Source organism: Bidens hawaiensis, unplaced genomic scaffold (genome assembly GCF_021521415.1).
Source record: "Bidens hawaiensis isolate Kalapana, Puna unplaced genomic scaffold, B.hawaiensis_p1.1 tig00040547_1, whole genome shotgun sequence".
NCBI lineage: Eukaryota > Viridiplantae > Streptophyta > Magnoliopsida > Asterales > Asteraceae > Bidens > Bidens hawaiensis.
Genome location: NW_027497151.1, coordinates 81,786 through 94,518, shown reverse-complemented (window position 1 = coordinate 94,518; position 12,733 = coordinate 81,786). Strand labels below are relative to the sequence as shown.

At 36.4% G+C, this 12,733-nt stretch overlaps 1 pseudogene across 1 annotated transcript; it reads right to left on the bottom strand.

The window, feature by feature from the left end:
- Window positions 1–312: 312 nt before the first annotated feature.
- Window positions 313–2,701, bottom strand: LOC143592153 (UDP-glycosyltransferase 73E1-like; annotated as a pseudogene). The gene is made up of 2 exons (XR_013145864.1): window positions 1,928–2,701; window positions 313–1,263 (listed from the first exon to the last, which is right to left on the bottom strand). The product of XR_013145864.1 is annotated as a UDP-glycosyltransferase 73E1-like (transcript).
- Between the last annotated feature and the right edge of the window lie 10,032 nt (window positions 2,702–12,733).

Here is a 12,733-nt window from a genome sequence, read left to right as displayed (position 1 = left end):
AAATCACTTCTCGAGTTGTATGACACCATTTTCATTATTAATAAATTGAGGTAGGGGGTAATTTTCTCCTCCCGTGGTTTTTTTTTCCAAGGATCCTCACGAGCATCTAAGGTTTTTCCTCTTTACATCATTGTGTCACCCTTACTTTTACCTCATTTATTCACCGTATTATTGAAGAATACTACCTCACTTAACGAATTTGTTCAATTATTACTTCAGTAATTTTTTACCAAAACAGTTGCAACTTAGAAGTCATGTAGAATAGGAAGCCCAAGCACAAAAACAAAATGTACATTTTAATACTATAATATTCATATTTTCATAGAAAAATACACCATGTTTTATAAATTATAACATTAGAGATTAATCAAATTATAAACCTAATTCAATAATGTCTTGAATCATGGATGTCATGTTGAGGCGAGATGAACCTCCATCCTCCATAGCCCTTTTCGCCATTGCTGCAAGTTCTCTACATCTCTGTCGTCTTGCTTCACTTTCCTCTCCTTTGTCTATAACATCTTCTACTGATCGTTTCACGTCTTCTTTCTTTACGACCACTCCAAACTTATCTTGGTCACCAACAACAACCGGAGCCTCCATACCAATCTTCACTCCAACTTTCAAAACATCTACTATAAACCTTTCATTTATAAACTGGTCCGCAAATTGTGGCCATGTAACCATGGGGACTCCAGCTGAAACAGCTTCAAGAGTCGAGTTCCACCCACAATGTGTTATAAACCCACCCACGGCATGATGTGATAGAACCAATACTTGTGGAGCCCACCCGTGGATTATGAGCCCTCTATCTTTCACCCTTTCTTCATACCCTTCTTCCAAGAACCATCTTTCAAGCTCCTCGGTTGTGTGTCGTAAGCACCATATAAATGGTTTGTTTGATGACTCCAGCCCCAACGCGAGGTCGATGTTTTGCTCGGTGCAAACACGAGCCAGACTTCCTAAGCAAACAAACATTACAGACTCTGGCTCCTTAGAGTCTAGCCACTTCAAGCAATCTTGTTCGTCGATGGCACCTTTGCTTCCTCTCTCAGCTATGTCTTGGGAACTTTTGTTGCATTGTGATACTGGACCAATACACCATATCTTTTTATCTTTTATCTTTGCGAGTTCTTCAACATACTTAGGCTCCAACTCGTAAAAACTATTAACCAAAATCCCGTTTGCATCTTGCTCTGCCTTTCGTACATATTCCACAAAATCCGCAGCTTCTTTTAAGGTTTTCCCAGCCCAACTACAAGCCTGCGTTTAGGGTGAGCAGAAGAGCCGATTAACCAGACTGAAATCAAATTGACAAAGAAAAACAGAAATAACTCACACAAACTAATTATGGGGTGTTTGGGTAAGCTTTTCAAACTTGCTTATTTGATTTTTCAAAAACCCTATTTCTCAAGCTTTTGGAGGAGTTTTGTCAAATACTTTTTGCTTTTTAAAAGTCAAATTAATAAGCAACATTTAAAAGCTCACCGAAACACCGCCTTACTGAAGGTCTGTTTTTAACCTTTTTTTTGTGTGTGTCTGTGTGTGTGTTTTTTACGAAAGTTACTGTTTAGTTTCGCATATGCCTTGCTCTAAAACCAAACCGATATAACTGACTCAAAATAATAACCGACTGTTTGGTTTTGTTTTTTATTTTTCGTTTTTTAAATCAAAAATTATTGTTTGGTTTTGGTTATCTGTTGCTCCAAATCTGAACTGAAGCAAACAAACCAAAATAACCACCCAAATAATACCCAACGTTCTGGTTTAAATTAAAAAAAAAGATATAGGCATAGACCAATTTTTATTTTAACCCAAATGTAAAACCGGCCAATAAATTAATTCATAACCGAACCGATAGGAAAATTCAAAAACCAATCAATTTTCTACTTAAAAACCAAAACCCACACATGCAAACTCTAATTACCTTCTCTCTGGTAAGTTCAACGCGGTCAGGAAGTCCAGGGAGCACGAAGTACTCCGAATCTCTAACGCGTTCGTATATATTGCAATATGTAAGCATAGGAAGGTGAAGCATCCAGGCCCATGGAAAATAATCCTTGGAATATTAAACTTTTGAGCTATATCACTTGTCCAAGCCAAAAGATTATCAGAAATGATGCAACTTGGGGCCGGAGTTAGTCCCCGAAGCATGTTTTCCGCCGGTTCGGCTAACATAGTCGCAGCCATAAATAGTTTTGGGAACAGTTCGTCTGATGGGATCAAGTCAAAATTCTCACATCCTTTGGGTAAACCAACTTCGCTCAATGCGAGTTCAAGTTCAACAACTTGAATCTTGAGGTTGTCTTGGACTGCCCGAGAAACGACCGGTTTGAAACGTTTGGCGTTAACAGGAGTGGTGACCATGGTGACGGTTGGACCCCGTTCGGCTAGTAATCGGGCTATGTCGAACATGGGTATCATGTGACCTTGAGTCATTAGCGGAAACAACACAAAGTGAAGGTCTTTGGGAGGACTAGCCATTGGATTTTTAGCAGGTGGTTTGGCTTTTAGTTTTGGTGAGGCATTTGTTGTGATAAATGGTTATCTTAATAATATATATTACGGGATGCACGATTCAACATACACTTGTTATTAATGTGGATGGTATTAAACCATGCATGCATATTTATTCAGAATTGGCGGCATGCTTTGTTTTCAATGGTCTAAAAAATTGTAATATAAATTTACATAAAGATAGAAATTTGGTAGAGTTTATTTTGTTTGAACGGCTAACGAATCCTCTAAATGGGTTACTGGTTAAATTTACTGTATTGAGAGATACTTATCTTTCGATCCGGGAAAAACCCTCGCATAAGGTCTACGCCCGTGAACACTCGTCCGAAGGCATGACAATGTGGTAAAATAAACTCGTTCAGTTCAAGAATCCAACTAGTGAAAACTACATACTCGCTTAGTCTCTCATCATCACTCTGATGCCTTTTTAACTAAATGTTGTGGGCATGAATTGAACATGGGTCACATGAAATATCAAGTCTCTTCCTTACTACTCCAACACTAGCTCATTGACTTTGGTAAAAGTTTATAGTAGTATATTTTTTATCTCTGTCTCCATTAGGCATGTTCAAAACGGTTTGGGACCGGTTCCTAACCGGTTCCTATATTCAAAACCCCCTTTTAAACCGGTTCCAGGCTCGAACCGGTTAGGGAACCGAACCGGTTCTCCCACCCTCGGACCCCTAACCTATCTAACCGGTTCTTACCGGTTCCTAACCCGGTTCCTGTACCGTAACCGGTTCCAACCGGTTACAGTGTAAAAATTTTTTTTTTTTTCGTTTTTCGTTTGCGATTTGGATTCTAAACTATGATTCGTATTTGTATAACATGAAAAATAAAATAAACAATTAACATAAAAATAAACAATTAACATAAAAAAACAAGAGATTAGAGAACTCAAAACGTTGTAATAGCGTTTTTTTGTATTTTTTTTGCGTTCGGGTTTGCGTTTTGAGTGTTGTGATGAACCCATGACACCAAATACCTATTTATACTAGTAGTGGGGTGCTTGGGGGAGCCAAAAAACGGCTATTTTTGACCCCAACGGTCAAAAAACGGCCAAAAAAAACGATTTCCAACGGCTATATTCGATCCAACGGCTAGAACCAGTTAGGAACCGGTTCCGGATGGTTCGGTTCCAGAACCGGTTCCGGTTCGGTTCCGGTTCCTACCCGCCCCCACTCAGAAATGCAAGAACCGGTCACGGATCATCGGGTTGAATCAGATAGGGTCTGGTTCCTACAAAAAACGGGTAGTAACCGGTTCGGGTCCGGTTCAGGTCCACCGGTTCGGTTCCAGGAATCGGTTTCGTTGAACATCTCTAGTCTCCATATTACACTAAAAATCATTACTTTTCTTCTCTTTTATTAATTAAATAAATTTTTTTATACCTTTATCATTATCTTTTTTATCTCATTCATTCACAACCACTTACAAAATATATACAAAAATTAGATATTGAATATTGTTTCTTGAAATTACTCATAAATAATAATGTTTTCTCTTTCCTCGACTCATAACAACTTAAAATATAAATAGAGAACACACTTAGAAGATGCTATTGTGAAGCTCTTAGTCTTGTACTTAAACGCAATGAAAGTCATGCATGTGCCCACCAAATTTTTTTGAATATATATGTTTTTCACGAATAGAATATTGCAAATACTTTCATGTAATATAGAAAGTATGTTTTATCAATCTAGACTTATAGAATTGCAACACGTGACACAGTAAGCTACGTACTTATTTAAAATATAGATATAGTGTTAACAATTTAATTTGATTTTTTTCTTAATTTATTTTAATCCAACACAAAATATTTTGTTAGTTTATATCTTTTAGTAATATTCTTGGAATAAGGTTAAAATACAAAGGACAATAAAAATGAGAAGGGTGAGAAGAAATCCAGTCCATTGATTTTAGATTTGAATGACTAATATTAATTTATTAAATAAAATTGATGGAAAGGACATGAAGTTAATAACCCACCTTTGTTGACTTTCTCTCTTCACATGCAAGACACATGTTAATCCCCCCATCATTTTAAAATGTCCATAGCTTTTTCATACGACATTATTATTTTTTTTAAAAAAAAATCACCATAATAATAAGCGTTTTTTATCTTTAATATGAGTATCATATTGTTATATAAAAAAAATTAATGGGTTTTTTAATTATGTTTTTTTGTTGTTTATTGTGTCATTGTGTAATATGTTGTTTCCATTGTGTTTTATGTTTCAAGTCATTGTGTTATATATATTCACCATTGTGTCTTACGTTTTAGGTCATTGTTTTATACGTATTCACCATTGTGTCTTACGTTTTAGGTCATTGTGTTATACGTATTCACCATTGTGATTTACGTTTCAAGTTATTGTGTAACATGTATTACTCATTGTGTTTTATGTATTAGATAATTTGTTGTTATTTTATCATTATTTTTATATATTATTATTACACAACGGTGTTATTAGTATTTAAAAAAACATAATGATGAGTTGAAAGACACAATGACGAAAAAACACAATGACGAAAAAAGACACAATGACAAGCGAAAAGACACAATGACGAAAAAAAACATAATGATAAGCGAAAATACACAATGGTGTGCGAAAAGACACAATGACGAAAAGAGACACAATAATATGCGAAAAGACACAATGACGAAAAAAGACACAATGATAAGTGAAAAGACACAATGGTGTGCGAAAAGACACAATGACGAAAAAAGACACAATGGTGTACGAAAAAGACACAATGGTGTGCGAAAAGACACAATGACGAAAAATTACACAATGAGAGGCGAAAAGACACAATGACGAAACAAGACACAATGACGTGGTTTTTGTTCTAAAATTTATATAACAAAAATTATACTCATATTAAAGATAAAAAACGCTTGTTATTATGATGAATTTTTTTTTAAAAAAATATCATACGAAAAAGTTATAACCGTTCTAAAATGATGGGGGTATTAGCATGTGCCTTGCATGTGGAGAGAGAAAATGTGTACAATTACCTCTATACTCTTTTTCCTTTGGTCTCCACTAGACACATGTCAATTATTTATGACTTCTCACACTTATCTTTTTTTTACCCTTTATAGAATAACTTGACCCATATTCTTAAGGTGAGGTAATGTATAATTTGTGTAAGTTGTGAAGACTTGACTCGTTTAATATAAGTACTACAATTATCTAACTGAAGTTGTGGCAACCAAATTTTGCATATACGAATATCTCACTAAATATGATTATATATGTTTATTAAGGTAGGGCAATGTATAATTTTAAAACTTACTCATTTAAGACAAAATAGTGCAATTAACTAATTGGGTTGTGACAATAAAATTTTGTTTATACGAATATCTCGTTAATTTTAGAGGATGATGGGTGTTCAGTTGGAGTTACGTATAATTTTAGAAAACTAAAACCTAAGTTGTGTAGTTGGTTTTCTAGTCTAATAAGATGGGAATGATTATTAAAGTTTGAGATTTTAAGGTCATATTTATAACATTATTCAAGAGTTTTCATATGGTGGTGGGTTTCTCTTTGATGATATTGTCGGGTGAGTCAGACATGAAACGTGAAAATTGATATAAACGTATGATATCTCGTTTCGGAAAGACTCACTCGGATATTAAGAGCGATTTCAAACGCTGTTCAAGTTAAAAAAAAAAAGAAAAGAAGAAAACAAGAAAAACTCTACGTGCAATGTTGTAAAAGTAGGATTACAAGGCCGAGTACTCACTACAAGGTATGTCACCGATGCGAGTTTCTGTAAATCCGCCTAGTTACTAAGAATCGGTCAAATGTGGTCAACCTCAGCCAAAATCACATCTTATCGGTGAACTTGGGCCGATTTTGACTCAAAAAAATAAAACATAATTGTTATTTCAATAATATTAAAGAACAAATATCATTTTTTTAATTAATGATTAGTAACTTTTAGAATATTTTATATTTAAAAATGTATTTTTTTATTTATATTAATATTCACTTATTTTGTTATAAATATCAGTAAACTTATGATATTTGACACATATATAATAACCAAATATTAATTTTATTTATATTTACCATGTCCGAGTACTCTTCGAATACTCCCTCCAAGAGGGTCGGCCGCCTAGGGACCGTCTAGCGACTTTTGCAACATTTTCTACGTGTAATCAATCTTAATATCTTATTGGGGGAGCGTGAGTATATTAACTACTCAACGTTGTTTGAGCGTGTAAAACATTTGTCAACATCAATACCGAAAATCTTTGTGTATTTTAGTATTATATCTATTAATTTATTTATTTTGAACCGTCAATGAATCTTTAAAATAGGTTGCTGATTAAATTCATAACATCGGAATACACTCGTCTTTCAATCGGAAAAAACATTCACCCAAGGCCAACGCCCATGAACACTCGCCTGAAGGCACGACAATGCGCTAAGATAAAACCCATTTAGTTTAAGGATCCAATTAGTGAAAGTCAAATACTCGCCTAGTCTTCCATCATCACTTTTGTGCCTCTAAAATTAAATATTTGGAGCAAGAATCAAACCTAAGAGCATTCTCATCCCATTCCCTATAATTATGTGAGGGAAGTTTGTAAATTATGGGGTGAGGTTGTGAGTGATTGTGAGTGTATATTATAGGGTGGAGAGAGAAATGTAGTGATTTTCTGTAAATTTGAGGAAACATTTGGGGAAACATTTTTATTTTTTTAATATTTGTTGGATTGGTTGTGAGTAGAGGAGAGAGAAAACTGTAATGATTAAGGTATAAAAAATATTATTTAATTGAACATGAAAGAGAAACATAGTGTTTTTTTAATGTAATTATAGAGATATGGATGGAGAACGGGTTGAGAATGCTCTAAGTCATATAAAACATCAAGTCTCTCTCCTATAACTTCACCACTAACTCATTAGGCTGGAATGAAACTTAAGGAAACAAAAATGAAATTAACTTACTCTATATTTTATGAAGTAAATTTGTATCTAATTTCATTTATTATATATATAGATATAATACACGTGTCAATGAATTATGATATAACTGGTTGAGATGAGACACTCAAATACCTTGTATCGAAAGAGATCTTGTTTTCAAGTTTCACTTGTGACAAAGTAGATATTTCAGGTTGGACCAAAGAGTTTTCTCACATATGGTGTGTTTCTTTTTAAACGTGTCTATGGTATTTGGGGAATGTAGATGGCCGGGTGCACGGGTCATTGGCCTGTTAGTGATCCTAATAGGTAAAAGAAAAGAAAAGGGAAAAAAGAAAAAGATAATACACGTATTCGCTAGAGCTTAAACTATCGGTTGAGATGTCACATCATATGTGGGGAGTGTCAAGTGTCGTCCAAATTTGGTTCAAGGAATTAGCGTCAAAACGAATACTTATGTTTTAATATTTTGCGTGATCAATTGCTTTCAGTTAAAATCATCAAAGACTTTTGACTTTTCAAATGTCACAATTATACCTATAAAACAAAAAAAACGATATCTTGATAATAATATAACCACCAAAAAAACCATAAGTTTTATTGGCTTACGCGATCTTGATGCCGTGTTATAAGGTATAGAACGAAATTATGATATGTAAAGATACAGCAAGTTAAAATCATTTACTTGCGCGATCTTGATGCATGTTTAATAAGATTTTTAGTTAGACCATCTATAACGTAAGTTGCCCAGAGACCTCTAACCATAACGTCGTCCAACCGATATCAATCGACTGACTTTGTTGCCTCTCCTCTCATTAGCAACTATTCCTCTCCTTTTCATGTCTACAATGACCTTAATTGGTTGCCACTCCTCTATATCAGCGTGTATGTGGAAGTCGATGGACCTCATATATGCCCTTAGAAGTATTGGTAAGACAGAGAGAGAGAGAGATAATATATTAGCATACAAATTAGTTTATGGTTGTGTAAATCACCCCACTCATAATCTAATTACTTGCATAACAGAATCGTCTCACTTTAAAATATACTTTAGTACTTTATTATTTTGGTAAAAGGTCGAATAGATATATATATATTTTTTGGATTTATGACTAGCTAAAATTAACTTGTATTTTAAAATGTTATAGACTTTTAGGCTTTTGTATTACATTCAACTGTGGTTAAAGCTTAACTCTTAGGACATACTCACATACATAATGAGTTATTATTGAGGCATTTCTATAATAATGCCATATATGTTTTGAAGTTATAATGAGTGAAATGAGATCATCCACTACACTACACATGTTTTTTTAGATAAAAAGAGTGATGATTATGTAACGGAAAATGCCTTTTAAAAGACACTAACCATTACACATAGCCATAGAGGAGGTTAGTCGTAACTCGTAACTATTAACGAACATGCTCCTAGACCAAAACCTTTTCAACTTTATTTAGGTGAAGCCCAATAGCCAATAGTGTTGGGCATGCTGCCTATATACTGCTAGCATAAATGAACGGATCATAAAAGGATTGGATTCTCTATTTCCATCCAATAGCATAAGGATAACCAACTAGAGAATGGTACATAATAAATCAGATAGATGAATGGTACAAAACAAATCAAATTGATGAAAGCAATTGAAAGCGATCACCCGATGGGAGGGGACCGATATTATGAAATCTTTAATCGGAGGCCTTACCAGTTCAACATGTTAGTACAATGCCAAGCAAAATGGGTATTGGAGCAGTTTATATAAAAAATAAACATCGGATGGTTTTCTTAGGTTGTTATAAAATCGTAATCTCATTAACCAAATTAGCATATTACAATAAAATAGCAGGTAAACAGACAACAAGCTGCACTGTAACTCTCTTTTGGATAGCAAACCCGATTATACTAAAGACAAAGTTTTGGTTCTTAAGGCTGAAAAAAGCACGACCTGTTGAACCCTAGTCAAAATTCCACAGTCTCCGAGGCTAGGAAACCAAATGCATTAAAAGATTTATCGTGTTTAGAAACTTTCCCGGATTTTGTCCTCAACGTCGCATGGCCCGTAACAACTGTGTCTCTGAGCTCAACAAGAGGAAACACTCATGTAAGGTCTACACATACATGTGTCCACCCAAACACCAGGACACTTCTGTAGGTTGAGACGTGAGATAGGATATCTTCCACCCTAGATGCTTTTGCCCAATGTTTTAAAAACCAGTATTTTAGTTGTACCGGATTAGGCTAAAAAATGATACAACCGGTTGAACCGGTTTATACCGGGAGTTTCAACCGGTTGAATAGTTTGCATAATAATTTCCTATAATGTAACTTCAATCCAAAAAAATAACCAAAAACTAGATAAATTCTATAACAAAAAATAATCCAAAAGTTATTCCATATTTAAAAAATAATGCAATAAACTCAATTTTAAATAAAGTAGTCATAAAATTTACACATTTGAATGTTAATTGTTGGGTTAAAAATATTTTTAAAAAAATATAGGAAGCAAATATCAAAAATTCCCCGGGCTTAAAACCGGGTTGCCGGTAAAAACCGGTATTTTAGACAAAAACCGCCGGTACGACGTTCTAGCAAACCGGTCAAAAATATCGGACACAAAATACCGGCCTAGTGTGTGAAATCTGGTTCAATCGGACGGTTTGAACCGGTTTTTAAAACACTGCTTTTGCCCTAGTAGGGGGGGGGGAAGGAAATTCCATCTCACAACTCCATTGGTAAGCTTTTACAAAAACAAGAAAAAATTGAAGTATATCGGGGATGATGAATCATATAAAGAGTGTACATTGTATTCATAATTAAACACTTTACTTGTAACAAAACAGTACAATGAGGTGAAGAGAATCATGTAAAGTGTGCACATTGTGTTTGAAGAAACACAAATCCACCCCTCAAGGTCTAACGTGTTAGTCTGAGGAGTTAGGATAGGTATTCCCCACGATGGGTTATAAAACCTTCTTGGCGCAGATAAGTGTATCCTGCAAAACAGAACACCGTGAGCTCATTACGAGGAATGGGGGGGGGGGGGGGATTCTCTCGTAACTACCATCCGGCGTGAGAATCAGTACTTGATAGTATGGAATATATTTAGTGAGTAGGAGAGAGTATATCCTTTACCATTCGGAGATCGACTGGTATTTATAGTCGGAGGAGAGAGAGAGAGGATGGTCCACCACGTTGCCATATTTTTCCACCAATACATTCGTGTGATCGTGGAGGTTGGTGGAAGTTGGTGGGCATCATGGCCTTTTGACAAGGACGTTTCGTACTATTTTGTACCGTCCTCATGTGTTGTCCGGTCCCCATTGGTTGGGTGTTTATTTCCATGTAGATTGTACCTTTTTGCCCCATGCATGTGAGACCTTTGCGGTACCATTCCCTAGGCGCCAGGGAATGTGTATTATTTTAAGAAACCACTTTGGCGCCATGTGTTATCCCTGGCGCGTGGTGGTTACTCTCGCTGTGTGTTCCGCCCAGCGTTCTGGTTGCGCTTGATTTGGGTGTTGTACTTGTTAAATGGTGGGTTTAATACCCTACCTCTACAAGTACCCCTAGTCCATAGTTGCCCTTTCTTCTGCCGTTTGTATTCCGCTCGTCTTTTTTACCAATATCGTCTATTTGGGTGTCTGGTTAATGAAAAGCATTCTTCCCGACATTTAGTTACTTAACAAGCATCAGTCGATATTTTAAATATCGTGGTTTTGTATTTTGGCGGGTGATTTTTGAAAATCATCTCTTGGCGCAGCCTATTGTGGCGGGTGATTTTTGAAAATCATCCATTGGCGGAGCCTTATTTTTGAAAATCATCCCTTGGCGGAGTTTATTTTTGGTGGGTGATTTTTAAAAATCATCCATTGGAGGAGCCTATTTTTGGCGGGTGATTTTTGAAAATCATCCCTTGGCAGAGCCTATTTTTGGCGGGTGATTTTTGAAAATCATCCCTTAGCAGAGCCTATTTTTGGCGGGTGATTTTTGAGAATCATCCCTTGGCGGAGCCTATTTTTGGCGGGTGATTTTGAAAAATCATCTCTTGGCGGAGCCTATTTTTGCCAACACTTGTTCTTTTTCTCGTGTGTTGATGACATGTTGTTTGGCGTGAAGGGGTGAATTAAATGCAAGTTAGTGAAACGATGGTTGGACATGACAGTTTGACAACGGTTGCTCTGCAGTTCAGCTTTTTCGTCTGTGTAGAGGTAGGGTATTAAAACCACCATTTAACAAGTACAGCACCCAAATCAAGCGCGACCAGAACGCTGGGCGGAACACACGGCGAGAGTAACCACCACGCGCCAAGGATAACATATGGCGCCAAAGTGGTTTCTTAAAATAATACACATTCCCTGGCGCCTAGGGAATGGTACCCGCAAAGGTCTCACATGCATGGGACAAAAAGGTACAATCTACATGGGAATAAACACCCAACCAATGGGGACCGGACAACACATGAGGGACGGTACAGAATAGTACGAAACGTCCTTGTCAAAAGGCTATGATTCCCACCAACCTCCACGATCACACGAATGGAGAATTTTATTGGTGGAAAAATATGGCAACGTGGTGGACCATCCTCTCTCTCTCCTCCGGCTATAAATACTAGTCGATCTCTGAATGGTAAAGGATATACTCTCTCCTACTCACTAAATATATTCCATACTATCAAGTACTGATTCTCACGCCAGAGGGTGGTTACGAAAGAATCCCCTCCCCCATTCCTCGTAATGAGCTCACGGTGTTCTGTTTTTCAGGATACACTCATCTGCGCCAAGAAGGTTTTATAACCCATCGTGGGGAATACCTATCCTAACTCGTTGGACTAACGTGTTAGACCTTGAGGGGTGGATTTGTGTTTCTTAATTGGCGCCATCCGTGCATATTAGCTAGAACAGTTATCAAACAATCCTTCCATTCTTGACTCAGATGAGTGGCAAGACCACACCAAAAGAGGTTGGCCAAAACCCAAAGACCAACCAAGAAGGAAACGTAGAACCCTTGGACATCATTGGTACAGGTGAAGGTTTCGTTAACACGTCTACCATTCACCCTACCATCATAGACAAAGAAAAAACCAAATCACGTCCCAAGGCAACCATGCCGCCAGACATCATGGCTTGGCTGGAAGCCGAACAACAAAAACTGAGGGACAAGGTCCAAGAAAAAATGGCGTCTGGTGTGAAACCTAGAATGCTGTTCGACACAGCCTCTAGTAGCAACGACGAGGAAGAAGAGTACGAAGAACATTCAACGCCAATTCATACGAAAGCAC